General features: G+C 38.4%; 1 pseudogene; it reads left to right on the top strand.

Moving 5' to 3' along the window:
- Positions 1-423: 423 nt before the first annotated feature.
- LOC141506386 (putative cytosolic iron-sulfur protein assembly protein Ciao1) lies at positions 424-7,630 on the top strand (annotated as a pseudogene).
- Positions 7,631-7,929: the final 299 nt, after the last annotated feature.

Here is a 7,929-nt window from a genome sequence, read left to right as displayed (position 1 = left end):
AGCCGGGCGCGCTGGGCCGGGGTGCCCGGTGGGGCGGGGCCGGGCCCCAGGGGCCGGGGCTCCCTTCTGCCCAAGGCAGGCTGAGGGCGGCCCGGGCGCTCGCGCACACGCACACCCCCGTAGGCACACAGGGCCGGAGGAGCTGGGACCCAGAGAACAAAGAAATGGAAGAAAGTGGAGACACCACAGCTCAGGGAAGCCTCTAGAACGCAAAGGAAAGCCAGCGGGCAAGGACAAAGAGCGGGGACTCTAAAGCTAGCAAGTGAGAGCCACGCAGGCAGCGCATAGGGAAGGAAGGTCCAGTTATTTGTCATTAATTCTGTCTGGAGAGGAGCGGGGGACACGGACTATTTTATAGTATTTTTATTGCATAGTTGGAGAAGAGCGGCCCTAGGCCAGGGGTTGAGGGAGGAGAGAGCCTTTATGTTTTCGACCGAGGATCTGGGTTTCCTGAAAAGGAATAAAGCCCACCAGGACCACGACTGCAAAGGGAATGAACGCAAACCATCTATTATATGCTACGGGTCGGATCCTAGGCTAAGCCCTAGAGACAGCAAAAGCAAGGCGGTCGCAGTTTAGGTTCTGGTAACAGTAGATGAAGACGGGTTTTGGTTTGGGAGTGCCCCAGGGGATCAATTGATACTCGCTTTCCAGAAGCGACCTATAGTTCCTTCATTCTTATTTATCTGATTTCTTTATTCTAGATCTGTACATTTGAATTGTCCTTTATAAATGATTTGAGCTAAGGAGGAGGTCCCCACAAATATCTTTCTCATTTGGTTTCTCTTGAGATTATTCTCCAAAGATGTTGCTGTTATCCTTGGAATCTTTCCCCAGGCGACTTTCTCTTTGAGTGTTATTGAACCTTCAATTCAACAAATAGCTATTCATCAAAAAAGCATTTATTAAGCACCTACTATTTGCTAAGATCTTACCAGGCAATGGGTAAACAAAGACAAGTGAAAATCCTTACTATCAAGTAGCTCACATACTAAACACCTGGTATCTGCAAGGAGCTGCTGGTCTATGTTGATAAAGAGACAAAAATAAATAAGAGATATTCCTGTGGTCAAGGAATTTACACTCTACTGAGGGATATACCTATGCAAGAAAGTAAATAATTATCCAAGTAAGAAATGCATACAGAATAATTTGAATAATCTCAAGAGGGGAAAGATGATAACTCGAGGTTAAATCATCAGAAGTCCTTTCATCCCTTAATTTGCAAATAAGGAAATCAAAGTTCAGGGGAATTGTGTCTTAAAATTGGCCAGTCATCTATCTATCTATCTACCTACCTACCTACCTATCAATCATTCATCTATGTACCTATATCAGATTATTTGATAGGCTAGCCTGGAGGAGAAGAAAATTTTACCAAAAAAATTAATGTTGAAAACTTTTTAAATATAATTGAAAAATAAATAAAAATTAAAGTTAAACCAAAAAAAAAAAGGGGGGGGGATCATTTAGCTAACTAAATCACTATCCTCACTAGGAGACTACTTCAGTACTTTAATGATCCATGGTTCAATCTGTGTGGTTCCTCCCACCATCCTTTTAGGAAACAAACTTTGAGAATTCCAATGAGTGAAAAATTCATTATACTGTGAGCAAATGAATGAAAAAACCTCTCTACTTCACCCTGTAACTCAGTTTCCTCAGAAAAACGAGGGGTTGAACTAGACCTTTGAGTTCCCTTCTAGATTTAGTTTGATTATTTTTTGATCGTATACATAGCTCATGCAGGGCCTGTAGAATTCCAGGAAAATATCGGTATTAAGAAGTGAGCAGCTTGAGACCACTGAAATATGATTCTGTCTAATCTCTTTCTCCTATTAAATCCAGGGCCCATTGCTTCTCTATAGCACCTGTACAAATATATTAACTATTTAATTGCCTTTCTAATCTAGGCAATATGCATTCCTCAACTACTTTGTTTTCTTATGTGGATAGCATAGATATCTCTTTTTGAGTGAGGCTCTTTAGTCTTGGGGGGGTAAATATAATCAGCAAAATGTTAGTTACAAACAGAAACAAATGCAGAATCTTCCTATCAATAAGGAATCACTAATGTTTTTTTTCTTTCAAGGTGGCAAATTAGTTTATGATTTAAATTATTATCACTGTGGGATTATTTTTAACCTTATTTTTGCAACCTTATCAACTACAGTAACAAAAGCACCCTGCATGTGATTAATATGGAAATGTGTTTAACACAGTTGTACATGTATAACCTATATTAGATTATTTTCTGTCTAGGGGAGGAGGGAGGGAAGAAAGGGAGAGGGGGAGAAGAATGTGGAACTCAAAAATCTTAGAAAAAATTTCATTGTTGTAAATTATCTTGACATGAATTGGAAAAAATAAATGCATTTATTTTCAAATAAATTAAATTTAAAAATTTTAAAGTTCCTTCCTTGAAAATTATAGGCAATTAAAATGATTCTTAAACTGAATTGAATTCAGGAAAACATTAACAACAATAACTGGAAAGGAAATTGTCTAGCCAGGTCCTACTTCCATTATCCTTGAGATAACTTCTGTGGATATTATATAGGAAATTATATTTCTTTGTAGCAAAATAAAAATGGATTGGGCACTATGGATAGTTATTCAAATATTGACTCTATTCACTCATTCCTGTGAAAAGAAGGGAATAAAATTCTGAACTGGATCTTAGAGATGCACTAGCCCTCATGTTGAATTTATTCTATTCCAAAGATCATATGATTCATGGGAAAAACAAGATGTCCAGAATAAAAAAAAAGTTCCCCTTAGTACTCTGACATAGTCATAAATATGATTAGAGTGGTATGTTCATTTTTTTTTTTAGTTTTTGCAAGGCAATGGGATTAAGTGCCTTGTCCAAGATCACACAGCTAGATAATTATTGTCTGAGGGCGGATTTGAACTCAAGTACTCCTGACTCCAGGGCCAGTGCTCTATCCACTGTGCTACCTAGCTGCCCCTGTTCAATTCTTGGTACCATTTTTAGGAAGGATATTGATAGTTGGAGCTCATTTAAAGTAGAGCAACAAGAAAAAAAGAATACTTGTGACTACAATATATTAGTATCTTTCAAAGGAAAAGGGAATGTTTAAACTAGAAAAAAGACAACAGAGTGGAACTTAAATGTTATCTTCAAATATCATGTTCTTCAGAATTATTAGACCTGTTCTTCTTGGTGCCAGATAGCAGAATTGAAGAGCATGGGTGGAAGTTACAGAGTTAAGTTTTGGTTAAGTGCAAAGAAAATCTTGCTAATAAGATGTACAAATGTGAGCTACCTCCAGGAGTAGAAGGTTCTCTTTCCCAGATCTAATAGTGACTGGATGACTACTCATCAACAGCACTGTAAAAGGGATTCCTCTTTTACAATACATACAACATGTATGTGATACATAAGCCCCTAAGATCTCTTCCAGTTCTGACATTTTGTGACTCTCTGAGTCATAGTCAAAGGACTATGGTAGAAATCTGTGTGCTGCTCATCATTTGTCTTTTCCCTGCCAAGGTATCAACTTTTCAAAGTTTCAGTTTTCTCATTCAAAAAATAAAGGGAATTAAATAAGTTACAAATAATAATAGATATTCATACAGTACTTTCAGCATTTCCCCTCTGTAACAGTCACTTTAGCAGGATTTGTATTGGCTGCTTTTTTGAAGGGATCTAGGTTGCTAAAGACCCTGGGAATTGTATTTCTGACTAACTTGGAAGAAAGGAAAGTAACTATTGGAGAATTGAATTGGGAAACAGAATTTTCTATTATGGTGAGAGTTTTTAAATATCTCTGGAGAAGAGCTGGGAAAGAGAATTGCAGCAGGAGCAGAGGCAGATGGAGGATGATGTTGTGCCCACTATTCAAGGTTTTAGCATGCAAAGAATTCAGTTTAATACCTACAAATTGAAGGAATGTGTTGGGAGCTCCAGATTGATTGTATAAGTAGTTTAATAAGTAGTCTAGGGTGGCCATTAGATGACAATCATGAATCCCTGCAAAGACCACCCCAAAATTCCCATGTAATTATAGAAAGGAGACAAAGAAAGGAGGAAGTGCGAAGTATGTCACTGAGATTCGTGGGTTTCCTCAATGTAGTAGTGCTGACCTTGGGCTCCAAACACCATGGTGTCATATCAGGGTTGCTTTCAGTAAAGTCCTGTGTTTACAAAGTCATGCTCTGTCCATATGTTTTCTTTTGGCTAGTATTAATCACGGTTTACATTATTCATTGAGATGAACTTATTATGATGATGATGATGATAATGATGATGATGATGATGATGACTTTCATTGCTAGAGCTTTTGCTGGGAACTCATATCATAACTTTCACTGCTTAAAGGGGTACATACTTTTGTTGTTTTAACAGTTTACAAAAATCCATTGGTTTTCAACCACTGAGACCCTATAGATGCTTTCCAGAAACTGGCTCTTAACCTTAAATCAGCTGGAACTTTTTCTTTTGTCTGGTTCAGTATTCAGATTATTAAGAAAATCTAGCAGGGAGGGTCTGAATTATGGCTTTTTGGAGAAATTGTTAGAATATGGGAAATTTATTCTATTCCCCATTTTTCATTTTCTGTTTATTAAAATATATAATGGGCACTGTGATTCATTAGTAAATATTTCTCTTTTATTTTTAATTTCTATTTATTGATTATTTGCATTTAAATGATTTTTTTTTTACTTGATAAAGACAAAGATGGTTTTAAGCATGCCCTGACTTGGTCTACTGAATGTGGGTAAGGAAACTTGTGTATAATTAATTACATCAAATTCAACTGGCTAAAAGACTACCCTCTCTCTTTGGCAAGCAACAGATTGCATGTGGGATCAGAGCATTTAATGAATTTTATTTAAAATCTGTATTTTCAAAACTTCCTAGCTTTTCTTTTCTTTCTTTTTTCTCTAATATTTCAATTAAATATGCATCTCTGAGTAATCCAAGGATAGAAGTTAATTTTAGGTTTGACCTTCTCTTGAAGTCTTTACTGTCCTTCCTCCTCTCTCACCTAAGTATTTCTTAGAGATAATGAGATTAGCTCATGAGGGTATAGGGATCTTCTTGATTAAACCTGAACTTGCATCTAATGTGAACACAGCAGTTTCCCAAATGAGAGAAGCTGATACCACATGGTTATAGTTTGGAAATTGAGGTGCTTTGGACCTAATAGAGGTGACCTGTCCAAGACATTCTCATCTTGGAACAATATCACTCCCAAGTGGACCAGGACCTATAGATTCAATCTCATGAAATTCAATTTCCAGTTTTCCTGGTAGAATTTTCAGACTTGTTTCCACAGTTAAATCAATTCTCCCCTGTTGAGGGTCCAAATCAGGTGTAATAAGATTTGCTCTTAGATAGATATAGGCAAGTGTGCTCCACTTATAAAATAAGCTGATGAACTGAGCTGAAGTTGACCCAAAATCAATGGTCAATGAGGCTGATGGAACTGGATTTTATGTGCTGATGTTGTGCTAGTGAGTGCAATACTTATAAATTGTTTTAAGTGACAAAATTGAATTATCAAAAACAAGTGAAAAATAACAGAGTCCAAACTCCTTCCTAGCTTTTTAAGGAAATGAAGTCACATGAACCTTTGTCCTAAACTAATACCCTCATGAGGTAATCTCGTTATCTCTAAGAGCTACTTAGATGAGAGAGGAGGAGGGGACAATAGAGACTTCAAGAGAAGGTCAAACCTAAGCCAAACCACAGAGGGTAGGTTTAGGCATGATCTGGGATAAGCAGTTCCACACTTGTGGGTAATAGGGTTAGGGAGGGAGATGGTAAAAAAACTTCTCATCAAAATTGTCTTTTGAAAGTGGGGCCACCCAACAAAAATGTGCATACCCTTTGATCCAGCAATACCACTACTGGTCTATACCTGAAGAAATTATGAAAAAGGGTAAAAACATCACATACAAAAATATTCATAGCAGCCCTGTTTGTGGTGGCAAAGAATTGGAAATCAAGTAAATGTCCTTCAATTGGGGAATGCCTTAGCAAACTGGGGTATAATGTATGTCATGGAACACTATTGTTCTATTAGAAACCAGGAGGGATGGGAATTCAGGGAAGCCTGGAAGGATTTGCATGAACTGATGCTGAGTAACATGAGTAGAACCAGAAGAATACTGTACACCCTAACAGCAACATGGGGGTGACAGTCAACCCTAGTGGACTCAATCATTCCATCAGGGCAACAATCAGGAACAATTTGGGGCTGTCTGCAGTGGAGAATGCTATCTGTATCCAGAGAAAGAAATGTGGAGTTTGAACAAAGATCAAAGACAGCTACCTTTAATTAAAAAATATATATTTTTTAATGTAATTTTGCTATATCTCACACTTTATGTTTCTTCCTTAAAGATATGATTTCCTCTCTCATCACATTCAGATTAGATCAGTGCATACCAGGGAAACAATGTAAAGACTAACAGACTGCCTTCTGTGGGGGGTAGGGGAGGGAAGCAAGATTAAGAGGAAAAAAATGTAAAATTCAAAATAAATAAAATCTTTCTAAAGAAGAAAAAAAGAAGAAAATGGGGCCACCAAGGGAGTCTGGAGCTGAGTTATGGTATGACTTGGCCTCCAAAGGGGTGGTGGGCCTAGGGTCAGGCAGAGCCTGAACTGCTATCAAAAGGACTCCCTGGTGCTCTTGGTTTGCTTATCAAACCAGATTCCCACTGCTTCCAGGACTCTGCTGACCTTGTGCAGTTGCATTCCCATCTGGGGCAAGGAGGGTAAGTCACAAGTGCTCTGTATGGAAGGTGAGCTGGTCCCCATGTAGTAACTACCTGTCTTCTGCAAGTTTTGATGCCACCACTTGTATCTGGAAGAAGAACCAGGATGATGGTGAGTAATGTAATCACCCCTGAAGGAAACAAAAATGAAATCAAGTCAGAAGCTTGGGACCCATCTGGTAGCTATAGCTATCTGCAACTGGGACAAGAGTGTCTGGGTCTAGGAAACTGATAAGAAGATGAATATAAATGTGTTAGTATTGTGAATTCACATACCCAGGACTTTAAACATATGATATGGCACCCTAACCAAGAGCTGTTGGATTCAGTCTGCTATGATGAAACAACAAAGCTATACCAGGTGAAGGAGGCTGTCTGGATCTGATTTGCCCACCTAGAGGGCCATGAGTCCACAGTGTGGAGTTGGTCTTTTTTTTTTTAGGGTTTTTTTTTTTTGCAAGGCAATAGGGTTAAGTGGCTTGCCCAAGGCCACACAGCTAGGTAATTATTAAGTGTCTGAGACCAGATTTGAACTCAGGTACTCCTGACTTCAGGGTTGGTGCTCTATCCACTGTGCCACCTAGTCACCCCTGGAGTTGGTCTTTGGATCCCTGTGGCTAGTGGCTGGCATCTTGCAGGGATGACCCCACTGTGCACATTTGACACAAATTCCTATCAGGTAATGAACAAGAAATAGTCTGTAACAACTTTGACTCTACTTGGAAGTGTATTTGCACCTTATCTGGCTTCCAATTTAGAACTGTCTATAATGTCTATTTGCTCACCTATCCCAGGTCAATTCCAATGATGCACAGCTTGGAACCTCAAGGAGTCAGGGCTGCTTGCCTCTTACAATCATGATGGTGAGATGGCTTTCTAAAAAAAACCAACAACCTGAAGATCTCAAAGACCCTCTTACCCATATTCATCCCCTGGACCTTTTAACAAAGGGTAACATTGATTTTTCCCAGAGGGGAAAAGAAATCATGAGAATCAATTTTCTCAGTCTATATTAAAAGAAGGGGTATATATATATATATATATATATATATATATATGAAGGATCCATGTCTGAACTTTATCTCTTACTCAATTTATCAGTAGCTGGTTGCAAAAGCTCCAGAATCACTAATAATTTTTCCATCTTATGACTTGGGCCCCTTAGTTCAATTGTTTAAA

The sequence above is a fragment of the Macrotis lagotis genome, chromosome 1, assembly GCF_037893015.1.
Source record: "Macrotis lagotis isolate mMagLag1 chromosome 1, bilby.v1.9.chrom.fasta, whole genome shotgun sequence".
NCBI classification, from domain to species: Eukaryota; Metazoa; Chordata; class Mammalia; order Peramelemorphia; family Peramelidae; genus Macrotis; species Macrotis lagotis.
The sequence above is the reverse complement of the archived record's forward strand: the minus strand, read 5'-3'. Positions and strand labels throughout refer to the sequence as shown.